The sequence below is a fragment of the Triturus cristatus genome, chromosome 6 (genome assembly GCF_964204655.1).
Source record: "Triturus cristatus chromosome 6, aTriCri1.1, whole genome shotgun sequence".
NCBI lineage: Eukaryota > Metazoa > Chordata > Amphibia > Caudata > Salamandridae > Triturus > Triturus cristatus.
In genome coordinates this window covers 1,716,099,054-1,716,112,237 of record NC_140589.1, presented here as the reverse complement: position 1 = coordinate 1,716,112,237, position 13,184 = coordinate 1,716,099,054, and the positions used below count along the sequence as shown (strand labels likewise).

General features: G+C 41.0%; 1 non-coding gene across 1 annotated transcript; it reads left to right on the top strand.

The window, feature by feature from the left end:
- Nucleotides 1–12,571: 12,571 nt before the first annotated feature.
- On the top strand, nucleotides 12,572–12,653 carry TRNAS-UGA (transfer RNA serine (anticodon UGA)). Its single transcript has one exon. It is a non-coding gene; the product is annotated as a tRNA-Ser (tRNA).
- Nucleotides 12,654–13,184: the final 531 nt, after the last annotated feature.

Below are 13,184 nucleotides of genomic sequence, written 5' to 3'. Positions count from 1 at the left end.
ACATTGCAGGGGGGGGCCTTAAACTTTCGTTACGCCACTGAGGTGCCCATCAGGTCCTGGGCCCATGGCTGGTACCAGTGAGAGCTCCTCCTGAGGAAAAGGTAAACATGTAGAAGTTTTGGGCTCCTCATGACTGCAATGTGACCTCTTCTCGCGAAACATAGACTCTTTGCTTTGATCGCAAATGTGAAGCTCCAGTGCGACCTGCTCTTTACGCCGAGAGTTATTGCCGACGAACACCGGCAATGTGAGACCTGAACTTCACACCGACAGTGACCGTCCATGAAAATCAACCAACGTGAATCTCCAGTGACAACCGGCTCTTTGAGCTACAACAATGACTGTCTGCGACCTTGACATGCTCCTCACAGCAAAAGCCTCCTCCTCGCAGCCCTCACCATCGCAAAGGTCTTCCTTCATGCCAGACTTGAGAGCTGTCAACAATTGGGGTACTGGATGAGGGCGTGAAACAGCAACCACAATCCTTGAAAGGGTGAAGTCACAAGCAAACCCCAACTTAACTTGTGCTCAACCTTCTGGTAGCTTGACACATAGAAGTCAGGCTTAACTTCGAGGTAATGTGTAAAGTATTTGTGCCGCACTTCAAACAGTAATAAAGTGAAACACAACACAATCACTTATTAAATGTAATACGATAACCCACTGTTGTTCTGTGATGGCCTCATAGTAGTGAGAAAGGAATTTAAGAGTTTCTCACTATTAGGAAATGAAAAACTTAGAAGTACATGTAACTTAGATGTACATGTCCAACGTTTTAAATACAGTACACCTTGCTCCCTGGGCTGTGTAGGGCCTACCCTACAGGTGACTTATGTGTAGTAAAAATAGAGTTTTGGCCCTGGCAAGACGTTTATCTTGTCAGGCCAAATGACAGTTTAAAACTGAACACACAGACATGTTTAAAAGGCTACTTAAGTAGGTAGCATAATGAGTGCTGCAGGCCCACTAGTAGCATTTAAGTTACAGGCCCTAGGTAGATGTACCACTTTGGTAGGAACTTAGAAGTATTTTAAATGTGTCAATGAGTGTAAGCTGATGTTACCTTGTGAGAGTGCACGCAAGCACTTTACCACTGGTTTGCCGAGGCAAAGTGTGCAGAGTCCTAAAGCCAGCAAAAATGAAGTCAGCAAAGTCAGGAGACTTGAAGACAAAAAGTTGGGAGAAAATCACACCAAGATTGTCAGCTTCAACAAGATGGTAACACTTCAGCGGGACTAACCTGGTCCATGTATCCGAACTGCGCTCCATCGCAGTAGGCCTGAACTTGTCACTTTATCTCGGTTCTAATAATTGGATTTTTGTTCTCATATCAATATTTAATACAACTTTACCCTATTTTTCTAAATTGGTTTGGGATTTTTCTTTTGTTGTGTTTTTACTTTATTACTGTTTGAGTGTTGCATGAATACTTTACACATTGCCTCTAAGTTAAGCCTGAATGCTTTGTGGCAAGCTACCAGAGGATAAAGTAAATGTTAATTTAGTAACTTTTGTGGTTCACCCTGACAATGATTGTGTTTATTATTTAAGTGGGGCTTCCACCTTTCTCAACTAAAAGCCCAGTTTCTTACATGCACTTTTAACCTACATTGCAGAATCAGGTTTCTTCTCAAACTCAAATAGAAAAAAAAACATGTGGTTCATAGTACTTATTCCTGGTACCCCAATACTTGGAATAACAGCTTCACCTTCTGTCATTCAGCAGAACTTTGAAGACTCCACAAATTCTGAAACACCAGAAAAAAAGGAAAAGAGGTCAGATTGGTCAAAACTGAATATAGTTCAAAACTGAACAAACCAGGTTGCCTTTGTTTGGCAGACACTATTTTTTGTTCTGTTTTGTGTCTTTGGTGATGTCATTAGAGATGTCATCCGTGATGAAACCAGTAATAGAATTAAGTCCATCATGAGTGATGTCATCTATGAGGCCATAAGCAGTACAAAAAAAATATTTACTGTCACTTGGCACAAAGTGGGTTAATAACTCCACACAATTTGTTTTAAGCACTGTACTTTTCCCTCTTTATGTTTGGAGAAACAGATGATGGTGAAGTACTTTGATTTAAATGAAAGTCATTGTATTTAGCATTAGTTTGCAATTTTAAATGGAAAAGGGTCTTCAGTTATGATATCAATGTTGTTACCTGAACACTTCTTCTTTCCATCTTTAGATGTCTCCTCAGATTCTCCATACACCTTTGCCCTCGGAGAGAAGAAATCATAGGTAAGTTTCTATATTTTGTAACCCTTTTATTAATCTTTTGGCTGTATTCTTTTTCCTGTGCTTTCTGTTTTGTCCTTTTATGATCTTTTCCTGTCTGTTCCTTCTCTCTAATTATCCATCTCTGCTGTCTCTCACATAAACTGGCTGTCTTTCTAGGTTTCCTCGCTGGGTCTAACCGTTGTCTCTGTCTTTCTCCTAGGCACCTTTTAGATAATTAGGAACATACTTGTGAAAGAAATAAAACTAATTTGAAGATAAAAGAACTTCAATAAGGGAGCAGTAAATCTATGATAGATCTATAATTTTTTCTCTTAGCTGTGGAAGGAATATTTCTTAGTGAGTAAATGAAGAAGCTCTAAACTCTTGATACCCTTGCCTCATATCCTGTTATTGTGCCCTAATATTCTCAAGTCATATTTCCCCTGAGGATTCTTCCGACTCCTTTGCCCTCCACACCTTTCCCTGCCAACTGTGCACCCTTTCACACACCTGGAAAGCCACACTCCTCCTGGAGCATGGCAAGCACCAGTGCGAAACCGGCAAGGTGCTCCGCAATCTGTCGCACTCTGGGTGTCTGAGTCTGGTGTCCCTTTGAGTACCGTCCTCTACTCCTCTGCTCCTGCAGAATAAGGCGCTTTCACATTTTCTCCCCGACTCTGCTTATCTGGCATTCTTTTCCAGGTTACAGCAAAAACCTTGGCTAAGGTAATGCCATTTTTCGGTCCTGTCTATCTCTTTCCTTTTCGGCGTCCTCTAGTTCACTTCTCTCATTGACCGGTCTCTCTTTCACTTCCTCCATTTGTACTTTCCCCTGACCTTCCTATATTTCTGGTCCCTCTTCAGTTTCCTTCAAAAGTAAAAGTCTATCTTTTATTTCTATTGCAGATGAAGCTGCCATCGGAGACCACCAGCATATAGTATGTAAATCCTCGAGAGCCTCTTCTTCCCTTGCAATTCTTGGGTTGTTACCTTTATTCCTACTCATTCAGGTGAGGGGAGTGTGATCTGTATATAGAATGTTGGGTCATCTCCCTGTATGATAATGGAGTTTTTCAATGGTCCATTTAATAGCAAGGCGGTCCTTCTCGATTACCTGGTACACCTTTTCCAGGGGAAATAACTTGAAGCTAATAAATAAGATTCAATTATCTTCCTCATTTTCACTTTTATTGGACAGAACTGCACCAATACCTATTTCTGAGGCATCCATTTGGAGGATAAAGTGTTCATCAAAATTGAGAGACAGTAATACTGAGTTCGAGGTTATGGCCTGTTTTATTTGGTGAGACGCTTTTAAGACCTTCTGGGTTGTTTGTCTGAATTCTCAATTATTCGAGTTTTTTTAAGGAGATCAGTTAAGGGACTCACTATATTTAAATACTGGGGAATAAATCTACGATAATAAACCAGTAGACCTAGGAAAGCTCTCATTTCACTTTTATTTTTATGAAACAGGGTGTCAGTGATAGACTTAACTTTCTCTATTTGAGGTTCAATGAAACCCTCTCCCAGTACATATCCCATATATGTCACCTTGCCATATGAGAACCGGGATGTCCTAGCATTTAAATGTAGATTTGCTTTTTGTTCTTCTACTAGTACTGATTGAAGGTGAGTAAGATGATCTTCCCAGGTTTTACTGAATAGGACTATATTGCCTAAATATGCAAAGCAGTAGTCTTGATGGTTGTTGTAGAGGGAAATCCAACAGTTTTCATAAAGTTGCCAGGACCCCATTTAACCCAGAATGAAGGTCTGTAAACTGATATAATCCACATGGCGTGGAAAAAGCTGTATTCTCTATATCCTATGGCTTTACGGGTACTTGCCAGTATCCCTTCATAAGATCGGCAGTAGTATATTTGGCTTCCCCTAGTCTCTCAATTAGCTCATCAATTTGGGTTAATGGACAACTATTGGATTAAGAGATGCTGTTAACAGCTGGGAAATCAATGCAAAATGAAGGCCTCCTTCTGGTTTTGGGACTGAGACAATTGGGGAACACCAGTTGCTATTGGACAGTTTGATAACCCCCATCTTTATCATGTGTTCTATTTCAATCTGGAGTGCCTGCCTTCAGGCAGCTGAAATTTGGTACAGTCTTTGTTTCACTACTACTCCTTACTTAGTAGGAATAGCATGAACAGCAAATGGGGTTCTTCTTGGTAGATCTGAAAATATCTGCAAAAATGTTAGGAGTTACATTACAAAAAACAGTAATTCACTGAAAGAAACAAAAGTTAAAGGGGCATATAGTTAGCTGACAATGTCAGTCATATCGATACATTTCAAACCCGAAAAACCACAGAAATGTGCTATATTGTAGCAGCATAAAACCCTATTCAACCCAGATATGTAAAACATCTAGACATCCAGGAGAGTCCTGGGTAGAGTTACTTGCATGAATTCCACTGTGTTTTTCTCCTATAATTCTCTGCAAACCTATACCCATTGGCTAAAACCACAGATTTTATCACATGCTTGTGAGGGAGGCTTCCAGAATATGCATATATCTACAAATTTCCTACCACCTACTGATCCCCCACTTGTCCTGATAAAAACTGTACCTCGTTTGTGTCGGTAAGATTAGCACTTGTAACTGAAACTGATTAAGCCAGGGGCCATGCCAAGTTGGGTCCTGGTTTGCGTCACACCACCCTGGACTCCCCAAGGTGACTAGATTTCACAAAGTTTAGGGTTTGTTGAGTTTCACTGTGTGTCACCTGAGCTAGGGCCTAAAATCCACAGGTATTCGAATTGGAAAACAGGACATTTTGGGTGGAAAAAATTGACCTGTCCATGTAGGGTTTTGGACTCTTACTTGTCACAGGTGCTTTGCCCACCCACACAAGTGGGGTACTGTTTTTATCAGGAGATGTGTGGGAACACTGGTGGTAGGAAATGTGTGGAACCCCACAGATTTCAGAACTTTTCCTCATAGAACTGTGAGGAAAATGTGTATTTTTAGCCAGTGTTTGAGGTTTGCAAGGGCTTCTAGGTAAGAAGCCTTTATGAGATCCACATGTCACGTCACAATGGACTCCACCAGGTATCTAGTTTTCAGAAATGTCTGGGTTTGATAGGTTTCCCTGGGTGCTGGCTGAATACAGGCCCAAAATCCACAGCTTTCCACACAGCAAAAACAGGATCTATTTTGATTAAGAAAATTTCATCTGTCAGTTTGTTCAAAAACATGTGGAGACCCTGGGTGGTAGCAAATGTGGATCCCCACACAGTCCAGAACTTTCCCTTACAGAAATGTAAGGTACATCTGTGTTTTTAGCAAAGGTTTGAAGTTTTACAAGAGCTTTTGGCTAAAGAACCTCATGAGATCCATGCAAGTAATTTCACCCTGGAGTCCCCTGGGTGTCTCGTTTGCAGAAATGTCTCTGTTTGGTAGGTTTCCCTGGGAGTGCAAAAAAATGTTTGTATTGAGTAGAAACATTTGATCTGTCCATGTGGGAATGATTTTGGACCCTTGCAGATTCCAAAACTTTTCTTCACAGAAATATGAGGGAAGGATGTGTTTTAGCCAAAGTTTGAGATTTGTAATGGCTTCTGGGTACAAACACCTTATAAGATCAACAGACATCACACCGCAATGGACTCACATGGGGGTCTAGTTTTCAGAAATACCTGGGTTTGGTAGATTACCCTGTGTGGCAGCCGACCCCATGCACAAAATCCACAACTACCCACATTGTCAGGCACTAGGCCGAACTACACAAGCAGGTATAGTTTTTATCAGGAGATGTGTGGGAATGCTGGGTTGCAGGACATTTGTGAAGCCCTGCAGTTTTGGGAACTTTCCTTAATAGGAATATGAGGAAAATATAGTTTGAGGTTTGCAGAGGCTTCTGGGTACAACATTCTTTAAAAAAAACACAGAAATTACACCACCCTGGGCTCCCAAGGTAGACTAGTTTTCATAATAATCTGGATTTGGTAGGTTTCCCTGGGTGGTAGCGGTAACCAAGCCCAAAATACACACCTACCCACACTGCATAAAAAGGAGCGGTTTGGGGTGGACATTTTTGATCTGTCCTTTTGGGCCCTTTTCTGTAATGGGTGCTGGGTCCACCCACACAAGTGATGTACCAGTATTATCAGGAGACTTGTGGGAAGACTGGGTGGTAGGAAATGTGTGCATCCCTGTATTTTCCAAAACTTTCCCTTATAGAAATATAAAGAAAATGTGTATTTTAGCCAAATTGTGAGGTTTGCAAGGGCTTCTGGGTAAAAAACCACATGGGAACCTGGCAAACCAGAAGGCCCTGGAACTCCCTAAGTGCCTAGTTCACAGAAATGTCTGGGCTTGGTGGGTTTTCCTGGTTGGTAGCCAAGCTCATGCCCAAAATCCACAACTACCCACATTGCAAAACAAGGTTAATTTTGAGTGGGAAAATATGATCTGTTGCATTTTGGGCATTTCCTGTCCTAGATGAAATGCTTATCCGCGCAAGTGGGGTACTGTTCCTATCTGGATTTTGATGTGTAGGAAATCAGAATAGGTGGACATTTGCTATTACTAATTGGATTTCATTTTTAGCTTCCAAACCGAAGTCTGTGTGCAAGAAAGTAGGCATTTAAAAAAATGCCAACTGAATCACATGATAGAATTGGTAAATGCACAAATTCAGAGGTATACAAAACAACACTGTTCCTAGCCCCACTTTATTTTGTAAATTTCAGAAATACATAGGTTTCCTTCATTTCATAGCCATTTTTATTTTTCATATTTTACCATATGAATAGCTGTGTATTTGGTGTACAGTGATAAATCATTGCAAGGTGTGGTTCAGTTGTTGGCTCTGGGTATCATGTGTTTTTGGAGATCGTATAAAACCCACAAATATCCTCATGACCAGAACTGTCTATTGTATGTAACGGTATATTGCTTTGGTAAGCCAGTCACTAAGAAAAGACGTTATAGATTAAAACATTGTCATAAATGGCTGTTTTTTCCTACTCTTTTTCATTTGTTTTTATTACAGCAGTTAGCTTCTCTGGCAAAACCTTGATCGAATCTACACAAATGACCCCATGCTGAATTCAGAATTTTGTCTACTTTTCCAAAATGTATAACTTTCCAGGATCACTCATGGGAGTCACAACTCTTTTCATCACAACTGCATGTAGGTTGAAACCACAAAAAGTAGGGAATGTAGACTTCCCCTTGGAAAAATACTAACACTGAGGTTAACTAATTGTTCTCAATACAAACCTTCCATTAATGTCAATAAAGAAAAACAACCTATATGCTTTTTTGTGCAGCACTTTTTTCCTATTTGTCCGAAGCATACAAATTTTAGCTACGTTTTGGCTGTTTTCTTGGTCCCCTCCATTCGAATCCACAAACCTTGGCTACCTTTAAAATTCCAAAGATGTGGGGAAAAAAGAACACAAATTTGTCCTTGGCAACTTCTGTGGAAATATGTTATAAAGACTTAAGTGTGAACTGCCCTGAATGTCAAAAAAAGCGCTTAGCATTTTAAGGGGAAATGACTGAGCAAGTGGTTAAAAGCAAATTTCTCGAAAACAGCTAAACAGATTACAGTAAATAATAAAAAGCATGATTACTGAGTAAAGTTCTAACTGTCGAACAAATTTTGCTGTCATCATGTCCAGCTGTTTTTTTCTGTATCGGAATGCAAAGTTTCCTATGGAAATTAATATCGGAAATCAATGTTTTGGGACCTCCACTTTTTATTGGTCCCCCGCTTGATGAATCAGTACAAAACATTCCAGAAAGGAGTGGAGGTAGGTGAACTTTAAAAAAAAAAGTTAAGTCCAGATTTGTCAAATGCTGCCAAAGATATCAGCACAACTAAAAATTGTATGACCTAACTGTAACTACAGAGTGGCAACCTCCACTGTGTAATGTACGCGTGTGTTCGTGCGCGTGTGTATAATGATAAATGTCAGGAACTTTTTAAAAATTACAATTTTAATACATTCTTGTACTACATGTGAAGCAATCTAATGTTCTTTACAGGGTTGTGACTCCCAATGATAATGTAGCAGTACATAACAGTGTTGTAATGATTCACCGAACGTGGTGCCCTAATTCTCGATGTACTGGTTTTTATGTAATTGGAAGTGTACATCTGTTTTGCATTAAAACTGTATTGCAGCAAGCTATTTGGGAATTTAATGTACCTGGTAAAACCATGCAGTGTGAATACTGGGCACAGCATTCTGCAGAATTACTCTGGGGCGATTTACCTAACTCCACATCTCCACATAGAGTTAACATGGTTTTACACTAACCAACTTTTAAATACCAGGGGTTTTCCCCCTTAAGGGATTTATGGTAGTCCAAGTGCGATTTGCACCTGACATGAAATCATGAACGCCATTTTAGGGTCAACAGGGGTCCCGGTTGTGACCACTGGCTTACCTTTTAGGTAGAGCATTCGAGACCTCTTGTATATACTTTAGTATATACTTATTATATACTTATATGTGTATGTACTTTGTGGGCTCTGGAGTTCAGCCCTAGGACTTGTCTGCTTCTGCTTAGGGACTTTTTTTTCTGTTCAATTGCCTCTATTTAACTGTCTTGATAGAAAACGACCAGCAGAGGTCGGTAAAATACCAGAATTGCTTTCTGCTGAGGGACTTTGGGTCAATTAGAGAATCGCAAAATGCAATGTATGTAGGATTTGCAAAACTTTTTGCGAATCCTACATATTCCTTATTTGCGAATCGCAAATTGAGATTCACAAATAAGGAATACCTTCCCATTCATTCCTATGGGCTAGGAGGCCCATAGGAATGAATGGGAAGACATTCTCAATTTGCGATTACCAATTAGAGAATCGCAAATTGAGAATGCAATTTCCGGGTTGCAGGGGTGCCAAAAAGACACCCTGTTGCACCCCTGAAATATGCATGTGTGCACATTTTGCACACATACATGCCCTAGTGGCATGTATATGCGACAAATGGCACTTTGAAAAAATCAAAAAAGTGCTTTTTCAAAGAAAATCGCAAATTACCACCATCTTGAAGTTGGTGGTAATTTCCAATTCCTTACGGCCAAATAGCAAATTTCTTGTGCTTCCAGAGCTGCATTTAAGGAATCGCAATTTGCAATTCCTTAATTGCATTTGCAAAATAGAGAATCGTAAATTTTGCAATTCTCTATTGAATGAACTTCTATAGAAATCAGTTGCTCTCTCACGTGTAAGAAAACATAGTTAGTTCCTGGAGTGAGCTCCACAATAGACAAACATGTTGGGTAAAATACTTGCAGCCGGGAGCTCAATTATCCGTGTACGACAAGAGTGTCTAGAACATCGAGGCGAACAGACTGAAGAGTAATCAGTCAGCTGGACTGATTACTCTTGTGGAACTCACTCCAGGAACTAACCACGTTTTCTTACACATGAGGGAGCAACTGATTTATATGCGAGTCCATTCAATACGACCGCTAAAGCATTACGCTGTTGGATGACTTTTATGTTTGGTTCTTACTTGAACCTGGGTATTCAAACACCAAGACCATGTTGACTTATGTTTTGTATAATCTAATTTGAAGGTCTAATAGCAGCAGACTTTGGGGGTGGGCAACAACATTATTTGTGAATCTTCTGTTCTCAACTAATTGAAGTGACTATCTGGGCTGTGCGGCTTTAAGCATCCCTAGCTGCTTGTTTATATGTTTTGAAAAGGTTCTTCTTATAGAGTTGTGTGTATAATTTATTGGCTGTGTGTGTATTTTGCAGTTGTCTAACAATCCTCTCTTATAAATGTAAGGCTGCTTGACCACACTACCCCCTAGCAGAGCAACTTGGGATTGCTAGAGCAAGCCCTTGTCTACTCATAAGGGAATACCTGGACTCTATGCATGATATACCTATTTTTGGTATATCATATAAATTGCTAGCTTCCTACAATGACCATGAATTTTACACAAATCCCGGTCTACAAAAGCCATAACCAGGAGAAATTTTTTCATTTCTCCACATTTTCCCTCTTTTCATGTGTGCTGTATTCTACTGTGCAGGTACGAAGAGGGAAATGCTTTTAAGCATCATTTTTGTACAGGAAGGGACCTATTCTACAAAAACTATGCGAACCACAATGCTGATGTGCTTGCACTATGATGCAATGTTGTCTGCTTTGGTGCATGGTAGCACAGGGAGAGAGCAGAACACCACACTGTCGAAGATGCAACATTATTCTCCTCTGTTTTAGTAATCTGGGTTTAAGAGTGTAAGATAAAACAAGTGCTTTCTAACTACATATTTTAGTAATAGGTATCAAACTGTAGACATAATCAGACTGAACTTAGTACCAAGTGTCCATTAAAAGGATACATTGCAGTACTCAACTAATATCTCTCTTACGTTAACTCTAAAAATAAAACAAATCTTTGTCAGCTTGAGGCTACAAGAGACACCATCAATTAAAGCCAATACTGGCTCTCAAGCAGCCTTTACATTTGGTGATTAACCAATTGCACATATTTACTTTTTTCAGGTAGCAGGCACCCTCATGAGAAGGCCTTTTTCTTCTTTAGCTCTCATTCTCACCCTTGGCTTCACAGCAAAGGAAATCTGCCCCCCACCTTTCTCTTTCAGCAGGAGTCCCCTCAAGGCCTGCAATAGCCATTCAAGGGCGGTATGATTGTTTTTTGATAAAAAGGTATGAGAATTTTTTTTTTAGCTTAACAGAAAAATGTGGGCATGTGGGTCCACATAGATACTGCTTGCTTCCACCTCTTTTTACATGCAGGTTTTCCTTGCTAGCATTAAGGCTCATGCCAACCTTACTGCTCAGTGCCCAAGCAAAAAAAGGGGGTATGCAGCCTGCTTTGGGTCTTAGGCCAAGGTGTCATGGTCCAGTGGAATGGGCAGAGGAGACAGCTTTTAGGTATCATTCGTACCGCAGATTAGTCCATGGAGGAGTTACAAAAATCTCAGCCATGCTCCACGGAGTTCCACAAGCGGCGGAGTGAGTTAAGTCACACTGATTTTTAGCGCCGGGTGTTTGACCCGCGATGTAAAATCAGCGCAAACGGCACCACGTGCAGCACAAGAGGTTGTAGCTTCTTTCTTCCGCTCAAGTAGATGTTCTACTTGAGCATCGGCTTCCTCATTTCGATCTGTTGCGACCACCCGCATTGAGAAATCTCACCAGGAGCTGGTCTAGCGTTGGATTTTCCTCACTCACCAACTTAACTTAGGTGAGCTACAAGAGAGAAAAAACTCCCCTTCGCGCCGCAGAGTTTTTTAGAACTCTGCGCTCTACACGGAGCGTGGAGTAGGATAAATTCTGCAAATTCCATGAGCAGAGTTGAGTTTGCCGCCCAGGTCTACTGCAGATGCAGTGGCACTGGAGCCCAGTGGTTTGAAGGGTCAACTAAACTCAAATTATGGCTTTTTTTTACTATTGTTCCTTGCTTTCAGTAGGACCCAGTGAATGTTGCAGTGTCACTGTTGCTTTGGACCTTGCAGCAGTGGCACATGGGAGGGTAATATTGATGGAGAGGATATACCTTAGCTTGGGCCTCAGAGTAATAGCAGGAAGTCGAATGGGACAAGACAGGACCCCTGACTTTAACAAAGGGCTGAGGAGACGGTCCGCTTGGAAGGAAGTAGCTATCATTGGTAAAGCAGGTGCAGTGCCCCTGGGGCCCAGGAGTGTGAGTTGCCCATTGCATCACAATTATGGCTGTCTTACTTTACAAAAGGGCCATGGAGCTTATATTCTTGGTAGCGTTAAAGTTAAGGGCACTCAGCCTGCAGAGGGGGCAACATGTTGGAGCTAGTTTTGGTCTGAAAGGGACTGGGAGCTTCTTTTAAGCTCGGAGTAATGGCCAGGCATGGTGGGGAAGGGGTGGAAGAGTCACACAAAACAGACTGCTACTCTGAGTCGCCGCTACCATTAGTGCAGCGAGTGCTGTTGCATTCAGGCCCAATTATGGGGAGCAGTGTTTGCTGATGAATTTCTGTTTTTGTTTTCTGTATTTACTCTTTTTTAGGTCTTCATTTAGTGTGGATTATGAGGTACAGAAATAGTAACCCTGAAATGATCTCACAAACCCAGCCCACTGTAGTCAGCTCTGACCCTACCCCTCCTGAAATCATTGCCATAAAGTTTGGGTGGGGCTCCAACTTCAAATCATTTAGTTTAGGGGTGTTCTGAGCAAAAATAAATTAAAGACCTCTGACCTCAGGCAGAGCTGAATTTGGTTCTTGCACAAAAACGCAGAGAGATGGGCCCTTATACACTATTAGCAATCTTCCCGGCTTGGTAATTATTTGCTATTCACCACAGTTTTGTATCATACAATAAAAGTTACGATTCTGTCAGTCGGTTGTCGTGGCCGAGCGGTTAAGGCGATGGACTTGAAATCCATTGGGGTTTCCCCGCGCAGGTTTGAATCCTACCGACTACGTACTTATTTAGCAAAAGTTTTGAAATAACTCTGAAAAACACATTCACGTTAAGTTTAATTTGTGAAGATAGAACCCCCTTCATAATTTTCTTTAAATGTTTACTTAGCAGAGGTTCGTTCTTTTCTTGTGGCAACACAGAGAGAACATATTAATATTTATTAAACAATACTTCTGATGACAGTCTGAGCAGACTGAAGTAAAACACCGCTTTAACAGAAGCACACATCAGGCGATTCCCTGGAGTCCACAGATTAGCAATTTATTTAGAGTAATACTGTGAAAGAGTTAAGTGTAATTTTTACAATTAGGGACGTGCTGGCAGAGTATGTCTGGAGGAGGGACCAAAGGGAACGCAGGCAGTCGCAACAGTAAAAGTCAGTTAAAAATTAAAAAAAATCTTTGGCAGCTGTTGGATTCGAACCCACGCCTCCGGAGAGATTGGAGTCTTGATCCAGCGACTTAGACCACTCGGCCACTCTACCATATAAAAACATCTTGGTCTGTTGACATCACAAGCATAAAATAAGCAT